At 42.7% G+C, this 22,973-nt stretch overlaps 1 protein-coding gene across 1 annotated transcript in view; it reads right to left on the bottom strand.

Moving 5' to 3' along the window:
- LOC126199614 (lachesin-like) overlaps positions 1–22,973 on the bottom strand; it is a gene marked incomplete at its 5' end in the record, with an annotated part of 448,647 nt that overhangs the window by 381,311 nt on the left and 44,363 nt on the right. The gene's annotated exons all lie outside the window — the stretch shown is intronic.

Raw genomic sequence — 22,973 nt, forward strand, 5'->3', positions numbered from 1 at the left:
GATACAGCAAAAGCCACTGAGAGGGTGCATGTTGTATACTGGGTTCTCGGAAATCCCCATTACAAAGTGCTAAGTCTTGTAGAGAGGAGTGATAACATAATGTTTTGAGTAGGAACCCATGTCCGGAAACATACCGTTTCTGTTCTACGATGGTTCCAGTTCAGATGTTTAACTCATCCACTTCTGCTCGATGAAGTGAATTAGGCACGACACAGTACATTTGTTAGGTAATAATTCAAAAGAAAACATGACGAAACATCCGTTTATCACTTAAACACGTTTGTTTGTATTTATACTTAAACATTACATGTTTACATTATTTCAAAACAACAATCAAACCATCACACTGTAAGTACGGAACAGTACTTATTCATTACAACAGCGGCTCACTGTGGCGACCATCAACGATGTTACAGACTATGAACATTCTAAAGCCAAGATTGCATAAATATTCCTGTATTTAAAATAACCTGTTTCGACAGCCTTAGACGTCATCTTCAGGTCTTAAAAAGTCATTTTGTTATGAAACGTGTTCACTTTAAGTTGAGCTTCACGCCAAGTTGTCATGTCGATAAGAAAACAGCACGTTATAAAAGGTTTGTCTTAACTGGCAGATATTGTTCTGGTACATACTCTCCATCCCACCTGGTGTTTTTCATTTCCTTGTGAAGCGGTCACAACTTGTGACAGCAGATCTTCCTCTATCTCTGCAGCAGTCTCGCAAATTAAATTTTGTATACAACAAGGATAAGAAGTAGTACACGCCATTAATTCTACCCTATTCGACACGGAGACAAGCAACGGTGAGACTCTTCTGTTTCCTTCAGCAGACGTGAAATGGCATCGTCGTAGAACGGAAACGGTACGTTCCCGGACAAGTGTTCCCTTTCAAAACATTATGTACTCACTCCCCTCTACAAATCCTAGAAGTCTGTAAGGGGGATTCCGAACAACTTACGTTTAATAGCTATAAAAAAGCCATGAGACCACGCATCTATGAGAGCACTAAAAAGAGCTGTGGCACGATTGTGACAAGTTAGCGTGAAAGATGCAAGCTATTCTTCAAAACAGGTCACATGAAACCGCGTGTAGCATCCGTGCGCCTGTGGTCCACGGGATGTCAGTACGAGGCGCCAAACTTCATGAAGATTAAAACTGCGTGCCGGACCGGTACTCGAACCTGGGACCATGACCCTTCGCATGCCAGTTCACCACAGACTACATCTACTCAAATTCGACTCATAAGCACTGACAGATTAATTTCCGCCAGTACCTTATCGCATACCTTCTCAACATTACTGAAGTTACCCTGCATAGCTGCGGGACCATCACTTCTTGAGGAAATGATACAGCAAAGAACAGGATTAAACTTTGATACAGAATGAATTTTCACTATGAAGTGGAGTGTGTGCTGCTTTGTAATTACTGCTTAATCTTTTATTGCCAGCTCCCATTGAATCTAGGCCATGTCATGGTAGCAGTACACATGTGGCCATTTTTTGACATCTCTGTCCCCTCACGTCCCCTTATAGGTTTGCTGCACAGTTCCGCCTCGGCGCATTGTACGGGGTGTTTCAAAACGAATATACGTATACAAAGTATTATTTTGTCCAAACTATCGATCGCTGCACCTCGACTCGCCTATTGGAGAAACGAATTCATAGTCTAGTTTATTTTAATAGCCGATAGATGTCAGCTGTCTTCTGTTTTGGTTGGTAAGCGTCATATGTTTAAATGGCTGCTCCGCAGCAGAAATCATTTTGAGTTGTCGAGTTTGCGAAGTGCAATCCCGTGATTATAGTGCAAAGACGTTTCAGGCTGAGGTACCAAATTGATTCTCCGAATTGGTGGAACATTCGCAGATCGTATCGACAGTTTCTAGATACAGGATGTGTATGTAACGGAAAGAGTCCTGGACGCGTTCGTGTTCGTGAGGAAAATGTTGCACGAATTCGAACTGCTTTCCAACGTAGTCCTTCAAAATCAACTCGTCGTGCCAGTCGGGAGTTACAACTGCCTACAACAACAATTTGGCGTGTTTTGACATGTCGGCTACTTATCAAACCGTACTAGTTACAGCTGTTACAAGCTCTGCGTCCTGATCACAAAGGCAAACGTGTGCCATTTTGTAACGAGATTTTTGAAGCTATTGACAATAACAAAGGGTTCAAATGGCTCTGAGCACTATGGGACTCAACATCTGAGGTCATCAGTCCCCTAGAACTTAGAACTGCTTAAACCTAACTAACCTAAGAACATCACACACATCCAAGACCGAGGCAGGATTCGAGCCTGCGACCGTAGCAGTCACGCGGTTCCGGGCTGAAGTGCCTAGAACCGCACGGCCACCGCGGCCGGCAATGATAACACATTCGCAGAACGCATAGTGTTCAGTGATGAAGCGACTTTAGATGTTAGTGATCAGGTGAACCAACACAGTATTTGAACTTGGGACCTACAGAACCAACATGCAGCCATTGAACATGTACGAGATTCGCCCAAAGTCAATGTGTTTTGCGCGATACCCCGATCATCTGTTTACGACCCATTCTTATTTGATGGAAACACTGTTAACGACCAGCAGTACATCGCTATTTTACAATACAGGTTGTTTCAAAGGCTGCTCTAAGACAACTTCATTTTTCAACAAGACGGGGCACCGCCTCACTGGAGTCGCCAAGCGCGTGAATATCTGAATGAAACTTTACCGAGCCGTTGGATTAGTCGTCAAGGAGCTGGCGATTTAGCATGTCTCAGCTGACCTCCACGGGCACCGGATTTGACACCCTCTGACTTCTTCCTGTGGGGTTTCGTTAAAGACAATGTTTATGTACCAACATTCTCACAGAATCTGGAAGAGTTGAATAACCGGATCCCTACTGCTATAACATCAGTGACCAAGGACATGCTTCCCGAGTATGGGAGGAATTTGAATATTGGTGTGATATTGTTCGTGTCGCTGATGGAGGACATATTGAACATCTGTATCCTGAACTTCAAAGGTTCGTAAATATGTGTGTAAAGTTTCATATTTGTATGTCTTAAGGTTTAATAAACATATGCATTCGAAATACGTACATTCTTTTTGTAACACCCTGTATTTTGTAAATATAAGAGGAAAGTGTTGTAGGGCGTAGGAAGTAGGTAACGTCGGAAGTTCCATGAGGCTTTTCACGGATGATGCTAAAGTACACAGAGAAGTCACAACAGTAGAAAATTGTTTCGAAATGCAGGAAGACTTCCAAAGGATCGATGCTCTATGCTTGGTGCTGGGAGTGGCAACTGACCGTCAATATAAACAAATATGGCGTAATACATAATCAGAAAGACCGCTTATCGTGTGATTATACAATTTCAGAATAATCACTGGAAGCAGTTACTTCCATAATATGCCTAAGAGTATGTGTACAGAGTGATCTGAAATGGAACGACCACATAAACTGCATCGCGAGGAATGCCGATGCCAAACTGAGCTTCGGTGGAAGATTCCTCAGGTTATGTTGTCCATGAACATAGGAAGTAGCATACATAACACTCGTTCGACCACTGCTTGATTATTGGTTACCTATATGGGACCTGTACCAGTTAGGACTGATAGAAGAAACACAGAAAATCCAAAGAAAAGCAGCACGTTTCGTTTTGCGTTCACTTAGTAAGCAAGAAAGTGTGACAGAGGTGATCAACCAAGTATAGTGACAGACTTCACAAGAGAGGTGATCGAAAGAGAGGCGTTCTGCATCACGATGTTGTTTATTGTTAAAGATCTGAGAGCGTACGTGCCTAGAAGAGCGAAAAGATACACTACTTCATCTTCCTGCGAACCATTTTTGGACTGGAACAAGAAAGGGGAATGTGAGAGTGGCATACAAAATACCCTCCGCCCCACACCGTAATGTGGCTTGTCGAGTACAGATGTAGATGTAGTTTCAATGGAATTTAACATTAATGCATGAGTGCTTTTCCTACGAAAGCACGATAGATTGCTGTTGACAAAAGAAATTGTATGCCTCCAACTAATTTAGTTCTTTCAAGAAACGAGAAAGAAGTATATAAATTAGTAGTAACTTCGGTCATGAAAAGCTCATATATGTTGTGGTTCCAGATAGGGTAGCATTCGAAATAGCAGTTCGGCGAAAGCGAATGATAATATTGTTTTAGATAAATGCAGCAGCATCTACGGAAGGGCCTCGGAATTAGCCTCGCTTATAAACTTTAACAATGCCCACAGACTACTAAAGACAGAAAGTTGCCTGAAAAAAGATCTCAATAGTAATGAACTTATAAATTACGAATGAAATGTAAAGGGTGACAATTATTGAAATACATGAAATAAAATCGTCGTAATTCCTGAACGGTTTGCTATAGGACTTTCAAACTGCACAGTTTGCCGCTGGGCATAATGGGAATTGCTGTAGCATGCGCATGCATGGTTTGCTCTAGCACGTAGCCCACTTTCATTTGGATGTGTTCGTCAATAAGCAAAATTGGGGGACAGAGAATCCGCATTTCGTGATCGAGGAGTCCCTTCACCCTCAATGGTTGACTGTGTGGTGTTCAATATCCGGCCGCCATATTCTCCGGATCTTAACGCGTGCGACTCCTTTTCATGGGGCTATATTTAAGACAAGTTGTACAGTAATAACCCCAAAGCCATATCTGAGCTGAAAACAGACATTCAGGGTGTCATCGACAGCACCGACGTTCCGACGCCTCAGCGAATGGTCAGAGTTTCACTGTTCGTTTGCACCAAAGATGGCAGGCATATCGAAAATATCATAACCTAAATCCGAATATCTGTAGTGACGTTTATATGTCGAACAAACTGTGTGCTTGGTTAGTAACTAATTTACGTCGCTTTTCATATAGTTCAATAATTGTCACCCTGTATTTCGCCAAGATAGGTTGAATTCTGGTGTTGGAGGTATGTTATAGGCATAAAAAATGCGACAATATGAAGTGAGACCAGTATCCGAATGCAAATTAATTTGCTTGAATTCAAGTGTTAAACATGGAACAAACACGGTCATCGGACTTTTTGTAGAACCACCTGTTTAGGAAAAGTAGTGGCGGAACGTTCTCTGAGAAACTTTGACAATATATCACGTAAATTTTCTGGTCATGTTGTAGCATGTGGATGGTGGAGACTTCAACTTACCAACATAGACTAAGGTTATTATTTTTGGGGTGGGGGTGGGGGAGCGGTGGCAGCGACAGAGAATATTATGAAATTGTTTTAAATTGATTATCGGAAAATTACCCTAACCATATACCAGACTAGTGAAGGGTACATCTTAGGTTTGTTGGAGAGAAACAGCAGTTAGCTTAGAAAGGGCAAACAGTGATCGTAAGAACATTGGAGCACGACTGAATACGGCTGCAAACAGAAATACGAAGAAAGACAGGAAGATCTTTCAGCTTAGCAGGAGAGACAAGACATAGATTCCAGGTTACCTGAGCGATCGGCACTAACAATATTGAGAAAGAATGGACAGAAGTCAAGAGCATTATATAGTGAGCTGTAGACATGTATGTGCCGAGAAGACTTGTGAAATACGGACATGTCCCTCCGTGGCTCGACAGACGTTTTAGAAAGCTGCTACTAAATCATCACAGACAAAGAAAAATTAATCGAAGCCAAACTTGGACTAAAGAGAGCCATTCGTAACATGCTGAACGAATTCGAAAGTAAAACTCTGTCTACTAATATGGCAGAAACCCCTCATACGTTTTGGTCTTAAGTTAAATCTGTAGACGGATTGAAGACATCTGTTGAGAAACTCTCTGACCATAACGGCATTGAAACGGAGGAGGACACAGAAAAGGCAGAAAAATATCCCTCAAAAAAAGTTTTGCATCACCCCGATTCCCAGAACTCCTGAAGATAGACGTTAACTGTGGATATTGTATCACAGACACAGTCCCTATAACTGTTCAGCGATGTCAATAAACCCGCCCAAAGATGTAAACAACCATGCATGAGCAGCGCCTATTAGACGGAGGGGGTCCGACAGCCGATCAGTTCCAGTCATTCCACCAGGAAGGAGGTACATGGCTTGTGTTTACTGTAGTTCAACCATTCCCAGATGGTCAATACCGTGGATCTATAGCGTCCACATTGTTTCTTTGTGCCAGGAAGGGCTCTCAACAAGGGAAGTGTCCAGGGGTCTCCGAGTGAACCAAAGCGATCATGGAGGAGATACAGAGAGGAACTGCCGATGACATGCCTCGCTCAGGCCGCCCAAGTGCTGCTACTGCAGTGGATGACCACTACATAAGGAGTATAGCAAGTAGGAACACTGAAAGCAACGCCACCATGTTGCCTAATGCTTTTCGTGCAGCCACAGGACGTCGTGTTCCGACTCGAACTGTGCTTAATAGGCTCCATGAAGCGCAGCTTTACTTCCGACGTCCATGGCGCGGTCCATCATTCCAATCACGACACCATACAGCGCGGTGTAAATGGACCAACAACATTCCGAATGGACCGTTCAGGATTGGCATCACGTTCTCTTCACCGATGAGTGTCGAATATCCCTTCAACCAGGCAATCGTCGGAGACTTGTTTCTGGCCACCCGGGTCAGGCTGAACGCCTTAGACGCACTGTCCAGCGAGTGCAGCAAGGTGGAGGTTCCCTGCTCTTTTAGGGTGGCATTATGTGGGGCCGATGTACGCATCTGGTGATTATGGACGGCGACGTAACGGCTGTCCGATACGTGAATGCCATACTCCGACCGATAGTGCAACCATATCGGCAGCATATTGGCGAGGCATTCGGCTTCATGGACGACAGTTCGCGCCCCCGTGAATGACTTCCTTCAGAATAACGACATCGCTTGACTAGAGTGGCCAGCATGTTCTCCAGACATGATTCCTACCAAACATGCCTCGGATAGATTAAAAAGGGCTGTTCATGGACAACGTGACCCACCAACCACTCTGAGGGATCTACGCTGAATCTCCGTTGAGGAGTGGGACAATCTGGACCAACAGTGCCTTGACGAACTTGTGGATAAAGTGCCACGACGAATACGGGCATGCATCAATGCAAGACGACGTGCTACTGGGTATTAGAGGTAGCGGTGTGTACAGCTATCTGTACCACCACCTCCGAATTTCTCGCTGTATGGTGGTAGAACATGTAATGTGTGGTTTTCATGAGCAATAAAACGGGCGGAAATGATGTTAATGTTTATCTCTATTCCAATTTTCTATACAGATTCCGGAACTCTCAGAACCGAGGTGATGCAAAACTTTTTTTGATGTGTGTTATAAATATCTACCTCCAAAGCTGTTTCACAGAGGAAAACAGCACTGCAGCCTCCTTAATTTGTCACACGAATGACAAAATGGCTGATATGGAAATAGTTGCCAAGAGATAAAAACTCACCTGAAATAGCTCAACATATGGAAGGGCACTGGACCTGATGGGACGCCAATACGATTACGCGTATACGAAAGGACTTTCCCGACGTTTAATGTGTACCGTAGATCTTCGGAGGCACATAGTGTTCCTGATGACAGGAACAAAAGGCAAAGGTCATTCCCGTTTTCGAGAAGGGATGTTGTTCTTTCGCACAAAACTATAGGCCTGTATCTCTGACTACATCTGTTGTAGAATTAGGGACGTGTTTATGCTCGCGTGTTATGACATTTCTGGAAACCGAGAATCCCTTCTACAGGAATCAACATGGTTTCCGAAAGCAACGATCGTATGAGATACAGCTCGCTTCGTTTGTCTACGAGACTCAGAAGGCAGTAAATGCATTCACCGAGATATGTGCTGTGTTCCTTGAGTTCTGCAAGGCATTCGATACAGTTCCGCACTGGCAACTAATGAACAAAATACGAGAGAAAGGAATACCACGCCAGTTGTGTGACTGAACTGAAGAGTTACTAGCAAACAGAACACAACACGTCATTCACAATGGAGAGATGTTTTCAGACGTAGAAATAACTTCGGGCTTACCGCAACTGAGTGTTAAAGGACCATTACATTTCATATAGACAATACCGGAAATTGAATGAGGCTTTTCGCAGGAGATGCCACTGTTTATAAAGAAGTGGGAACGCTATAAAATTGTAGCGAAATGCAGAAAGATCTGAAAAGAAAAGACGCTTGGTGCATCAGTGACAATTGACCCTCATCATAACGAAAAGGAACGTATTGCGTGTACATAGACAGAAAGACAGATAGTTGTATGAATGAACGACTGCAGAACAATCACTGAATAAAATATCAAGAAGTATGTGTAAGGAGTGTTTTAAAGTGTAACGCCCATGATAAACTAGTCGCAGGAGAGACAAATGCAAGAATGAGACTCGACGGAAGTATCCTCAGGAAATGTAGTCCATCAACAAAGAAGTTAGTTTACAAACCTTTATTCAACCAGTGCTTGAATATTGCTAGTCAGTATTTGATACGTACGAGATTGAATTAATAGAGGATACAGAGAAGATGGAAAGAAGGACTGCGCGTTTCGTTGTAGTTTCTTTTAGTAAGCAGGAAAGCATCGCTGAAATGAACAAGCAACTCCAATCACAGACGTTGCAAAAGGGGCGCTCTGCATCACGGTGTCGTTTATTGTTAAGGTTCCAAGGACGAACGCCCCTAGATGAGTCAACAGATATATTGTTTCCTCCTGAACATATCTCGCGAAAACACATGAAGATAAAATTAGAAATATTCGATCCTGCACGGAGGCGTACCAGTAATCCTTCTTTCCGCCGATTATTCGATATTGGAAGAAGAAAGGGTACCCTCCGTTACAAACCGCAAGTTGGCTCGCCGAGAGTTGTTGTGGGTGTAGAATTATGAGTTCATTTGCTAACTATATAAATTGCTGCGTGTGAATCTTAGAATTAATCACTGACTTTGTACAGATGATTCAATCTTCTGTTGTAAAAAGGTGTAAATTCCATATTTCATTGTTGACTACAACTCATGGGCTTTAAATACGAGAATCCCTGTTGATCGGGCTTCACCCACAGTTCATTGAGTACTCAATGGGACTTACATGCTTTGGGCAAAAAATAATAGTGCATTGAGAATGGCTAGCTTCTAGCCTAAATCTAGATCTGCATAATAAAAATTTAAAAAAGACGAGTGATGGCTGCAATCTATAATTTACAGTCCTAGTCTCAAACACGTTAGACCACGTAAAGAAAACTACAAGTCCCTATTTAACGAAGACAATACAAAATGAAATCATCGATATAATGGCAAATAAAGTTCGGAATACCGTTATCAGTGAGATCAAGCAGACCAACTAATTCATCATCGTGTTTGACTGCACTCCAAATGTATTTCTCAGAGAACAAATGAGCCAGGTGATTCGTTATATAACAACTCGACGTGAAATAAAAGAAAGCCTTATTAATTTTATAGAAATTCATGGAAAGACTGGAGAATATGTCACACAGCGAATTCCAGAAAAACTAGAAGCAAATGGTTTGGATGTGCAAAAATATCGTGCACAATCGTACATTAACGCTTCTAATATGGCCGTCTTATGTAAAGGAGTCAAATGCAGGGTCATTTGGACAAACAAGCTGGCAGAGTTTGTACCATGTCTAGCACACTCCTTAAACCTTGTGGGCGTGTATTCAGGGTCATAATTCCAAATTCAGTAGACAATAATGCAAAAACGTACAGAAACCACCTTTAAACTAAGTATTCAAAGAAGATGGTCGGCTAAACGCCTGTTAGTGCTCTATTAAAGTTGACAAAGCCGTGTAAGAAATTGAAGACTTGTCTCCTGCCGCAGAATCTAAGTATGAAGATGGTCATCTGCTACGTGCGGTGATAGATTGTAAATTTATTCTCCAATTATCAGTTTGGGCTAATATTCTCAAAGAGAGTAATAGAGCGAGCGTCGAAATACAGAGACAGGAAATTATCATTTCGCGTTCCGTGGCGCTAATGCGAGGTTTTTTTAAGGATCTTGCATGACATGGGAGAAAAGCCAATAGAACATTGGATTAATGATGGTTCACCTGTATCAAAAAATTTGGAAACCGAGCCACTCTTCAAAATAAAACGAACTTCCAGAAAGAAAAGGCAACACGACGAAATCTGCGAGGTCGAATCAAGAACGCTATACCGTACTGAGATATTTTCCAATGATATAAAAGCAGTATTTGACAAAATTTTAACAGATACGGAAACAAGGGTAGAGAGTGCAAATAGTCTATACGGAAATTTCGCTTTCCTCAGTGGCCACACACGTTTTTTAATGTGTCCACTGAGGATCTGCAGGAAAATGGAGGCGATACGGCACGAAAATATTCGAAAGACTTGAATGCAGTTGATTTTTGCCATGAACTCGCCGTATTCAAAAAGCTAGTAACTGAAATTAATGACAAATCAAGTGCATTCGCCTTGTTACAACATCTAGGCAAGCATGTCTTACGAAAAGCGTTTCGTAATGTTGGTATAGTTTTAAGGACATAGTGCATATTACCGAAAATTCAGCAAAGTGAAAATAGTTAAAAGCTAAATGTTGGTATAGCTTTAAGGACATAGTGCACATTACCGAAAATTCAGAAAAGTGAAAATAGTTAAAAGCTATCTGCGTTCAACACGAGTCAGGAAAGTGTTCAAATGGTTCAAATGGCTCTGAGCACTATGGGACTTAACATCTATTGTCATCAGTCCCCTAGAACTTACAACTACTTAAACCTAACTAACCTAAGGACAGCACACAACACCCAGTCATCACGAGGCAGAGAAAAAGGAAAGTGTATCTGGCCTCATAGTCCTAGCCATTGAAAATAAAACTGCCTATGAATCGAACTTTGATGAGCTAATAGATTCTTTCGCAGGAAGGAAAGTACGCCATGTAAAGCTGTACAAAGAGTAGAGAGATGAAATGCTGAGACCTAAGAACTGAAGAAAGTATAATCTCTAGTTTTCCTGCTGTCTTTAACAGTTGTATGCTTCCTATATCTCACACAAAAGAGGATGTTGTTGGTTAATAGGTAATTAATTGCTATTCTCCCTGTCACAACCCCTTCCCCCTCTGCAAGTAATTGTGAGACTTTTTAAAAATAATTTACCTCGAGTGCTAAAGGAGAGGTGCGCCTCTATCAATTTTCTGCACCGATTCAGATAAATCGTAGACCTAAGGCTGCATTGGACACATTTTACCCTCGTCGAATGCTGGAAGAACAATATGCCGTGCAGCTTGAAGTAAAATCTAACTACTCGTTTTTTGCATACTCGCATACACAGAGATGAAATTCACGTCAAATTTCACGAACAGAGCACACGTACGTTAGAAAATATAAATTTCTGGAAAAGGAACCAATTAAAATTCTTTCAAATACATCTAGTCGAGTACGTCCCAGAGTCTTAATGTATCAGGAAGTTGCGTACCATCATAACCTCCGATACTCTCACTAAGTTCCGTCAGTTACTTTCTTCAGAATACGTCAGTGCATTGCATTGTACGTTTCCGCGAAACAGATTCTGTCTTCAGTCGTAAGCTTTCTCCACGTCGCTCACGTCACGAATCCTATAAAGGACGCTGAAAGTGGCAACAGATGCCTTCTCTCTCTTCGTTGAAAATCCCGTCTTGGAGGCGAAAGAACGCATTTCAGTCAATTCCTTTTACCGCCACTACTTTGAACTCCACTGCTATAGTCCAACATCCGGTGCTCTCCCACAAATTACTTTTCCATATTCCCTGAGGCGATGTCGCACATCCGCCCCTGGTTAAGCGAAAGTGCGATTGCATGACCGTATAACGCCAAAAGTAAGAATGATCAGTCTTAAAGATTTAAAAGACAGAGAAGAAAAAAAAATAAGGCGTATTTTAGTCGGTAGATTGAAGCTGTTACAATTTAGAAGGGTACTCACTATAAGACAACATTCCTTGCATGTCTATGTGAAGTTTGGCACTTATTCCTGTTACTACTAGCTTCTTGGAAGGAGGATCGCCTTGAATACTGAGTTCTCTTGCCACTGGACAAATAACTAACTACTGTATATAAGGTATCTAAGATGGAAGTCCTCTTCAATTGTTATTATCTGCTGAGGTCACTGGCTACTCCACCCACGTTGCTAAACCTGTAGTGGACACAGAATGTAGCTACAGATTGTGTTCTTCTTGTTCGCTGCCAACCCTTCTTGTGGATGAAGGGACGCGTAACACTCACATTCTTGTACGGCCGCCAGTTAATCCCCACCACATTGAACTCCTTTGCATTGATAGCAGAGCTTAACGGAAGGAGCAGTGTTTTGCAACTGTAATTGCTGAATTCAAGACGATACGAGTTCAAATAATGAGTTACACATGACGTCCTACACTAAGACCATAGCTCTACACCAGTGGTGCATTGTCAGAGGAACGTACACGTTCAGGGTTTCCTGCAGAAAGAGTTATTCCGCGGTACAGCTAATAGGCGCATCGCAATGCAGAAGTGAAATCGTTCCGCAAATGGAATTTTTCCAAAGCTGAAATAGAACGCTGGACAATACGATTCTTGTGGGGAGACGTCTAAGTTGCACACAAATTTACCATCACATTCTGACGATAAATGGACAAAAAACAATGCTGTGTCCAGCCATAGTGAAAAGGCTCCGACAATTTGACCTTGATAATTTTTTTTTTGCACTTGGCTATAACAATTGCAATGTATTTTTCCAAATAAAACATTGTCCGGTATGCACTGCGCAATTTTCAGATTATTGGGAATGCAGGTGGACGGCATAGGTTATCTTCAATGAGAAAATTCCCAACAATTGATAATTTACACACTGCATGTTGGCTTCTGTCTCGGGTTCTTCGGCCGACGTTCATCTAATGATTTTACGGACGTTTCGCCAGCACGAATGGTTGGCACTGTCAAAGCTTCAGCCTCCATTGCCGGTGGTGAACTGGAGCAGAGCTCGCGGCCACAGACTATATGCACCTGGCGCGCCAACGTCCGAGGGCTTCCCCGCGGTCATTTCCGGTGCGGTTCTCCTCTTGCTAACTGCGACGATCGTTCGCTGCAGTACGGGAAGCCAAGAACCGTTTACCTTAGGGCTTTCCTCTTTCTTGTTGAAACTGTTCGCGTGTTTTTGTATTTCTACAGCTTCTCTGAACAAGCGCGTGAGATAGTGCTTCTCTACAGCCAGAACTTCCATGTCGGCGAATTTTATTACGTGATCGGTCTCATTCAATGCGTGCTCTGCCACATAATAAAATTCGCCGACACGGAAGTTCTGGCTGTAGAGAAGCACTATCACAAGTGCTTGTTCAGAGAAGCTGTAGAAATACAAAAACACGCGAACATTTTCAACAAGAAAGAGGAAAGCCCTAAGGTAAACTGATCCTGGCTTCCCGTACTGCAGCGAACGACCGTCGCAGGTAGCAAGAGGAGAACCGCACCGGAAATGACCGCGGGGAAGCCCTCGGACGTTGGCGCACCAGGTACATATAGTCATATAGTCTGCGGCCGCGAGCTCGGCTCCAAAAGTACTCAAAATCATAAATCATCAGCAATGCTCCACGATACACACGCATCGCGAACCTTCACCGGGAATACTGACTTGAGACTCTCACGGAGGTAATCCACAAACTCACCACAAGAGTATACAGAAACTCCAGACATTCGCCGAACCCGTTTATTCTGAATCTGGGGAACTATGACCACAACCATAGATGGAAACATGAAAGACCAAAAGACATACTTGTAAGGACCTAACGTCTATGGCCAAGCACACGCAAACAAAACGGTACAGGTGGGCTCCTGTTAATCAGACGCCATTATTGGATATCCAGCTGGAATACACTGCCAAATAACTGGCACCACGCAGGGAAGCCGTACCGTACACTGCATGCAAACAAGCTCCACACATCCACCACACAGTGAGATGATCTATGGCCGATCTCCCACTACTACATAACGATCTTGATTGTTCCAGGAATGTAGCGGCTGCAGCAACTGGGATACATCGCCGTCGCTTGCCACGGTAATGATGCATGATAACCATACTAACAAATCCAACCTTGTATGAACTACCGCAGCTAGTAAGCCACTACTGGTCTTACTACCCATCCCACTGTCGCAGAGGTTTTTTTCCCATGGCACGAGCCTTTTTTCCCTCTGCTCTTCAAATCGCTACACTCACACGCGTTTCGTCCACAATCTGTCACCTGATGGACCGTATTAATGCGTAATCTTACCCAGACGCACGGATAACATCACAGCCCAGCATCCTGTGATCCACTTACTAGATAACTATCATGTTGACGTAAGTGCTAGTAGAACTTTTGGTTTGGTCACCACGTTGGTGCGGGCGTGGAGGGGCCCCATCTCCATTTAAAATCTCGGCTCCAGTACACCACCGGCAAAGGAGTGTGAAGATTTGACAATTCCAGCCACTTCGGAACGCACTTTCATCCGGAAAGGAACTTCCTGGAAGATTGTTCGGTAGAGAGCAGAAAAGGTGAAAATCTACTGGCGGAAGATCAGGTGAATATTGTGGGTGCGGAATGAGTTCCAAAGCCAACTCCTGTATAGCGTTTTTTGTCAGTCGACCAGGATTGGGCGGGCGTTGTCTTGGAGCAGCATCACTTTCCGCAATATTCCTGGTCTCTGCTCTTGGACTGCTTGCGTCTGGAAGATGCCTCAGGTGTTGACGACAAATGTCAGCAGTGATGGTTACCCCTCGGGGAAGCAATTCGTCGTAAATCGCACCGTAGCTGTTCCACCAGATGCATAACATTATCTTTTGTCTTTTGTGGACGCGCTAAGTTCTTTGAACGGGGAGTTGCTGCTTTGTTTGGTCTCAATATTTCCTTTCATTTCCTTATTTTAGCATAACGAAATCATTTTTCGTCCCCCCCCCCCTAACGGTACCTGGGTTGGAATGGTCAGTGTTGTCCCCGAGACAACTAATGACGAGCGAGTAGAGCTGCAGATATGGCCACCAGAAGATTTTTTGTAATTTTGGCTTAACGTATGCGGTACCCACACACCTGATTTTTAACCTTCGCCATTGTATGCCAATGTCGCACTATGGTGGAATGATGACAGCTCATCACATCTGCTATCTCTCGATTTCAGTGACGTGGATCGTTGTGGTTTAATGTGTTTACACGCTCTCCATCAAACCCTGAACGTGGAAAGTCCCTAATGCCAAATGATCCACCTTAAAACGAGAAAACCATTTTCTTGCCATGCTGTGTCCAGTGGCACTATCCCCATTAACGGGGCTAATGTTTGTGGCTGCCTACACCGCTGTCACCCCTCTATTGATCTCAAAGAGAAGAATATGTCAGAAATGTTTCGATTTCTCCACTTGGCAGTCCATATTCTAGCATCCACAGCTCCCATCACTATCTCCAGATGACAAAATGACGCTATGTAAACTCAAATAGCAATGGTGGACTGCAAATAAAAAACGAAACTCGATAAATAAACTCATATCAAGCTTGCAGTCGCACGGTTCTGGACTGAAGCGCCTAGAACCGCTCGGCCACAGCGGCCGGCTAAAAGTAAATAAGGAGCCGATTTATATCAGGTAACCCTGAGGTAATAGATTAGGAAATCAGACACTCGACGTAACATGATGTTTTGTAATGTAATTGAGTAGGCTTCCGCGACCAGAGTCAGCCGACATTAATGTTTTCTAGGTATGGTACCGCGTCATAATGTATAAAACAGGAGAAAAACCAACGTTTCGATCACGGTTGCAGCGGCCTTTTGATAGAGAACGTAACGAGGATCTAAAATGCAGACGGGCAACAGCAATGAAATCATTTCTGAAAATAGGATTTTATTAATATCTGAAAACAGGGAAAGTGTAGGAAATCTTTGATGAAGGTGTTTGTATGGAGTGTAGTCCTGTACAAAACTGTAACGTAGAAAATAAGCAGTTCAGAAAAAAGGAGAATATAAAGTTTGAAAATCTCATGGTACAGAAAACACCGAAGATTAGATATGTAAATCGAGTAACTAATGAATCGAATAATTAATGAATAAGTGCAGGAGTGAAATCATGAAAAAAGAAATTTATTGCTAAACTTAACTAAAAGAAGGGAATGGTTGATAAGACACATATTGTCACGCACTAGCACAGATTTAAATCACCGATATAGAGTCTGTGTGTCCTACGTGACGCAGTCGGGTCGTTGACGACTGTGTGAGTTTGTGTTGCTGGTGTGAATACTCTAACCAATCTTTATAGCTGAGATGAGAAAGAGTGGAACCTCCTTGGTTGCTTAGGACTGTAACAGCGACTGGTAGAAAAGATTTAGTTTTGACAGGAATGGTCTGCCATACTAGCAAGTGATCAGTCTTCTTTAAACAGGTTTATTTACTTTTAACTCAATGACATGTGACGCGTCCAACCAGCTACCCCTTGAGATACAGATAAAGTCGTATAGTTTCCTACAAATTCAGCTTGAACCCCTTCTCAGGATCCTACTCTAATTACATACGCTACGATTTCTATCAGAGATGAGTGCGTTCACTGCCGCTCGGTGAATATTGATTCATTGACCGCTGCGCCAAGCCCAGCTAATAGATCAGTGGCTCCTTGTCCTAATTCACTGACAATCAATGGCCACTTGGCCTTCCTTGAGATATGTTCCAAGCAGTGACTTTTTCCTTCTATTATGTAAAATCCCCAACACTCACTATTGGAGACAAAGTTAGGCTGTCTCTGTTCAGTACTATTCTTATTTTGTACAACTTGTACTCAGTGGTAAGGAGAGGTGAGCTACAGAGGGGTGCAGCAACTGTCATCGTATGAGAAATGATAAGCAAAAAAGTTAACACAGTAAACAGAATATTTAGTTTACCTGCAGTTCTCTAATTACACTAAGACTCATAAAAAATAATTTAGCAACAAATATAATTCACCTCTCAATGTCAATAAGGATGAGACTCTCTCAACTAAAGCATGAATGATGGTGTCAGTGCCATGACAAGATGGTGTCTGTATAGCATCACATAGGAAAGAGGCTCCACGTGTGAGCGGGCTGTGTGGCTGCTTCCAGCCGTCACATATTGTGGCTGCAGAGGGGACTCATGGTACAAAGCGAATGGAGGCATGGCACAGAGAGCGTGCATCATTGGGTCCGCCAGATACTGCGTGACCGCTATAGGAGTGTGACGAATACTTGCCATTCTGTTACCAACTTGAAGAGTCTGGTGGCGTGGTATCGATACGTGATCCCACAGTTCCAATGAGAACGTAAAGTGTTACTTGTCTAGTAGTTGCAGTTGTGTCCACCAGAGTATTTCACCGTCTACTCGTAGTCGATACTTCTTAAACTACACGACTAGCTGCTGCTGGGCGTCACTGCCCATGGGGTGCTGAATACTCAACACCGACAGTTGAGCACTGAATATTGAATCTACTCCTGGCTGATCTTTTTCTTTCTGGAACATTCCATCTGCACATAACTGTTTAATATTCCAAATCTAGCTCTGGCTCTTTCCTATTAAGAGTCTCTTAATGTTCTCCGCCATGAGTCCTCTCGACCCTCCACTTCTATGGAAAGGTGAGAAGCGTTAGTCCCATGGTGGCACATTGACCAGCCTCTAAAAGAAAACTAGCTGCACCAAAGGAAAATACGAACAGAATGGCAAAAAGCAATTGTAATGCCCATTATTAAAACAGGATTAAGAACAACAGGCTGTGAAAACTAAGGAGATATAATTCTCTTAAATACGACATACGAAGGTAATAGTATATAGAACGAAAACCGCGATAGACAGCTTATTACTCGAAGAACTAACAGGTTTTCTTAAAGAAAGGTCGTACTCAGATAATATTTACTTCCTTAAAACAAATAAGAGAAGATGAGAAGAGTCCAACTTTAAAAAATTTATATATCTACAAAGCCTATACATATTTTATAATACACTACTGGCCATTAATATTGTTACACCAAGAAGAAATGCAGATGATAAACGGGTATTCATTGGACAAATATATTATACTATAACTGACATGTGATTACATTTTCATGCAATTTGGGTGCATAGATCCTGAGAAATCAATACACAGAGCAACCACCTCTGGCCGTGTTAACGGCCTTGATACGTCTGGGCATTGAGTCAAACGGAGCTTGGATGGCGTGTACTGGTACAGCTGCCCATGCAGCTTCAACACGATACCACAGTTCATCAAGAGTAGTGACTGGTGTATTGCGATGAGCGAGTTGCTCGGCCACCATTGACCAGAGGTTTTCAATTGGTGAGAGATCTGGAGAATGTGCTGGCCAGGGCAACAGTCGAATATTTTCTTTATCCAGAAAGGCCCCTCAGGACCTGCAACATGCGGTCGTGCATTATCCTGCTGAAATGTAGGGTTTCGCAGGGGTAGAATGAAAGGTAGCGCCACGGGTCGTAGTACATCTGAAATGTAACGTCCACTGTTCAAACTACCGTCAATGGAAACAAGAGGTGACCGAGACGTGTAACCAATGGCACCCCATACCATCAAGCCGGGTGATACGCCAGTATGGCGCTGACGAATACTCGCTTCCAATGTGCGTTCACCGCGATGTCGCCAAACATAGATGCGACCATCATGATGCTGTAAATAGAACCTGGATTCATCCGAAAAAAAAAAACGTTTTACACATTCGTGCACCCAGGTTCGTTGTTGAGTAAACCATCGCAGGCGCTCCTGTCTGTGACGCAGCGTCAAGGGTAACCGCAGCCATGGTCTCCGAGCTGATAGTCGATGCTGCTGCAAACGTCGTCGAACTGTTCGTGCAGATGGTTGTTGTCTTGTAAACGCCCAATCTGTTGACTCAGGAATCGAGACGTGGCTGCACGATCCGTAATAGCCATGCGGATAAGATGACTGTCATCTCGATTGCTAGTGATACTAGGCCGTTGGGATCCATCACGGCGTTCCGTATTACCCTCCTGAACCCACCGATTACATATTCTGCTAACAGTCATTGGATCTCGACCAACGCGAGCAGCAATGTCGCATACGATAAACCGCAATCGCGATAGGCAACAATCCGACCTCTATCAAAGTCTGAAACGTGATTGTACGCATTTCTCCTCCTTATACGAGGTTTCACAACAACGTTTCACCAGGCAACGCCGGTCAACTACTGTTTGTGTATGAGAAATCGGTTGGAGACTATCCTCATGTCAGCAAGTTGTATGTGGCACTACCGGTGCTAACATTGTGTCAATGCTCTGAAAAGCTAATCATTTGAATATTACAGCATCTTCTTCCTATCGGTTAGATTTCGCGTCTGTAGCACGTCATCTTCGTGGTTTAGCAATTTTAATGGCCAGTAGTGTATATTATATGATAGGTGGATAGGTGGCGTTCGGTGGAAGTGCCGCCGCTGATTCCGCTTAAGCTCCCGCTGAAGCTGAGAGCTGTGATCCCCTTCAGTTTACATATAAATCCTGGTGTTGCTGTTCCTGTGGTCTTCGGTCCAGAGACTGGTTGGATGCAGCTCTCCATGCTACTCTATCCTGTGCAAGCTTCTTCATCTCCCATCTCTTCTTAGCGTATTCTATATTAATGTCGTTGTTAATGTACACAGAAGAAAACTATGGAATATAATGGAAAAAAGAGGCATGCCACTACATGTGGTCGCAACTGTCCAGTCCGAAGTATATATTCAGTATCACATATGAATGTAAATGTGAAGTCTGCAAATATTGTGCAAAAAAAATATTAATAAAAAGCTCAATAAGGGTGTCATAAGTCAGCGACACTTTTTTTCATTTACATTGCCTGGGAACAGAAACAAGGGATTATAAAATTTAATACAGAGTACAGTTTCAAAGTAAGAAACGTTATCACAACTTTAGATTTGCAACCCACCAGATTCTATTCTCGAATAACAAAGATAGTTTACAGACAGTCATATGAACTATATAAAACTGCAAACCGAATTCATTTAAACTTACATGGCTAAGCCATGTCTCCGCAATATCCTTTCTTTCAGGAGTGCTAGTACTGCATGGTTCGCAGTAGAGCTTCTGTAAAGTTTGGAAGATAGGAGACGAGGTACTTGCGGAAGTAAAGCTGTGAGGACGACGCATGAATTGTGCTTGGGTAGCTCAGTTGGTAAAACACTTCCCGCGAAAGGCAAAGGTCCCGAGTTCGAGTTTCGCAGCGGCACACAGTTTAAATCGGCCAGGAAGTTTCAGCTAAAACAAAGTCCATGCCTTTTCAAGGCTTACAACGTTTAAGATGTAAATTCACATTACAAAACAAAACAATAGGACAAATTAACAACTTCAGACACTCTTACTGTGATGTATCATGTGGCGACGAAGTGGATATTGAAAAATAACCGAGAGATTCAATATAATTTGTGCCACAACCAAACAAATGCCCAGGGGAAAATTACGAAAGGACCGAATGATAAGATGTTATACAGTTATGGCAGTGCCCCGTGGTCTACACGGAAGTGAAAACTCGAATATGAAATCTAGAATACGTAGTATATTCCACGCAGCCGAGATGGGACTTTTGAGAACAGTCCAGCGAGTAACAGCAGGAGACAGATAAAAAATGAGGTACCCAGAAGAATGTAGGAAATTATAGCTGATACGAAAGGACTAAATAAAACGGAAAAGAATTCAATTGGCGACGAACGTACTCCAAACCAACTGCCACAGTACGCTCTTTGCGGAAAAACGAACATTTGTACACACAAGAGAAGATGACCGAATCAAGAAGTCGCAACGGACAACTGGTCTAATGCTTGAGGGAGAAGAAGACAGTTCTCTGCCTGAAAAATATATAGCATATTAAACAATGAGTTTAAGAGGAAGATAATAAGGGAAAAGGCAGGCGAACCCTATTTTCGTGGGTCCACTTCGTTTAGAGCTTGGGTAAGATCACTTGGCACACACAGTTCTGCTGTGTTGGAGTCTAGCAGAAATCAGAATGCTTAATTAGCCGTTGCTGTTCCCATATGGTAGCATTGTCAGTTTCCGTTACTGCCACCTGGTCCACATGCGGCTGCTGATTACGTCTCCAAAAATGGTTAAATTGGCTCTGAGTACTATGGGACTTAACTGCTGTGGTCATCAGTCCCCTAGAACTTAGAGCTACTTAAACCTAACTAACCTAAGGACATCACACACACTCATGCCCGAGGCAGGATTCGAGCCTGCGACCGTAGTGGTCGCGCGGTTCCAGACTGTAGCGCCTAGAACCACTGAGCCACTCCGGCCGGCTTTGAAAGAGAGTCACTTTTCACTTAGAGAAGGGGTGTCGCACTGAAGAGAGGGGCTTTTGCACGTGCATCGACCAGGGCATGAACTGTGTGGAAACATTTGGAAAGCAGACTCCCATAACTAACTATGGAGTGTGAGTCGTGGGTCATGTGCACCATCTATGGGTGCAGAAGAGAGTCAGAATTTTATGAGTTAATGCGAAGTGTCTGCATGGAGTGCAGCCCACGTCAGATGTTCCAGCGTTTTAGTACCGTACTGCTGTGGTTCTGTTTATCTGGCATGAGTCTACAGCAGGTTGTGGGTTGCTCATTCTCTTTGTCTGTGCTGACTGCTATAAAGGTATTTTATAGTGACATTTTATAACCTTGTGTAAGAATGTGATTCCAGAACTGATGACTGATAACCACAGCAGTTGAGTCCCATAGTGCTCAGAGCCATTTGAACCAGAACTGATGCCTTTGTCCTGAGCGTACAAATTATTTTGTATTTAGAATTCTTATTGCAATATGTTGTCTAGTGCCAGACGCACGATACAAGCGAGGAGTCTGTCCGTTAGCAGTAGTGACTGCGAAAGTATTATACGTCTTAAGCATTCAGGTGAAAAATGCCAGGAAGTGTATTTATGGTTCCGCCCCTAAGTGCGAAAACTGATTATGCAAATTGCGATAAGGCAGTCTGCCCGGCCTTTTAATACTAGTGGTCAGTGTTATATCCAATATTTCTTGATTTTAAGACCGTTATTCAGTTGCTATTAGTCCTCGTGATGTCATCGACATGGCGTGGATTTTTAACTCTACTGGCGCTATTGATGTTGTACTTTTGCCTTTCATTCATTTGACAACCCATTTGTGAGCATTCTGTTTTATAAGTGACAAACCACAAGGAATTTTTTAATGTATTTACACATCGTTGTCACAATGTCGACGACACATGTACGAGTATGTGAACATACACGCAAAGTGTAATGCCAATCTGAAGATGAGAGGACGGGGCGTGGAAACTAGTACTTGGATAAAATTCTTAAAATCAAGCGATCTTGGCTTTCACAAAAAATATACGTAAACAGAGATCGCCCAAACAACATGTGTAAGTTTACATCAAGACACGCTAAGCTATCTAAATTGCGCTGCGTGAAAGATGAATTGTTAAGGTTGCTGTACCTTTGGCTTGTAGAAAGCTTAGCGCGTAATGCACTACAACTAAGATGCTGCACTGGGCACTAGTAGTTCTATGTTATCTATGTAGGGTTCAGTGTTGATGGGGGAACAGGGTTCGTTAGTAATTTTATGTGTTCTCCTTTTTACGGTGGAGTGAACCTCGTTACAAATTAAATAAACTGTGGATTCACTTTCCTTGATTATTGCATGGCGGAAAGGGATATTTAAGCAGTACCATTAATTATCAAAAGCTGTCTCTGTACTATCACATCAGTGAAGTTCAATTTTTTGAGTAATGATACCATTTAGTCAATTTGAAATTTACTTTCTTCAAAATGAGAGTATATGCATTTCAGAAGATCTTTTAATTATGTTGTTTTTCAAGATTATACAGTTTTGTTAGTATTGCATAGTTTAAGTTTAACATTTCGAGTATAGCAGCATTTGGAATCAGTTCTGACATTATTTATTAATTACTAATCTGTGGATTTTAGAAAGTTTTTAACGTTGTACAGTTTGATTAATATTGCATTTATGAAAGTTTAAACGTAATATCCCTTGTGGGTACTCTTGATATAAAATTGTCATATCATTCCGTATTCATCTTGTAATGGTACTTGAATTAGTAACCATTACGGCACCTC

Source organism: Schistocerca nitens, chromosome 8 (assembly GCF_023898315.1).
Source record: "Schistocerca nitens isolate TAMUIC-IGC-003100 chromosome 8, iqSchNite1.1, whole genome shotgun sequence".
Classification (NCBI taxonomy): Eukaryota; Metazoa; Arthropoda; class Insecta; order Orthoptera; family Acrididae; genus Schistocerca; species Schistocerca nitens.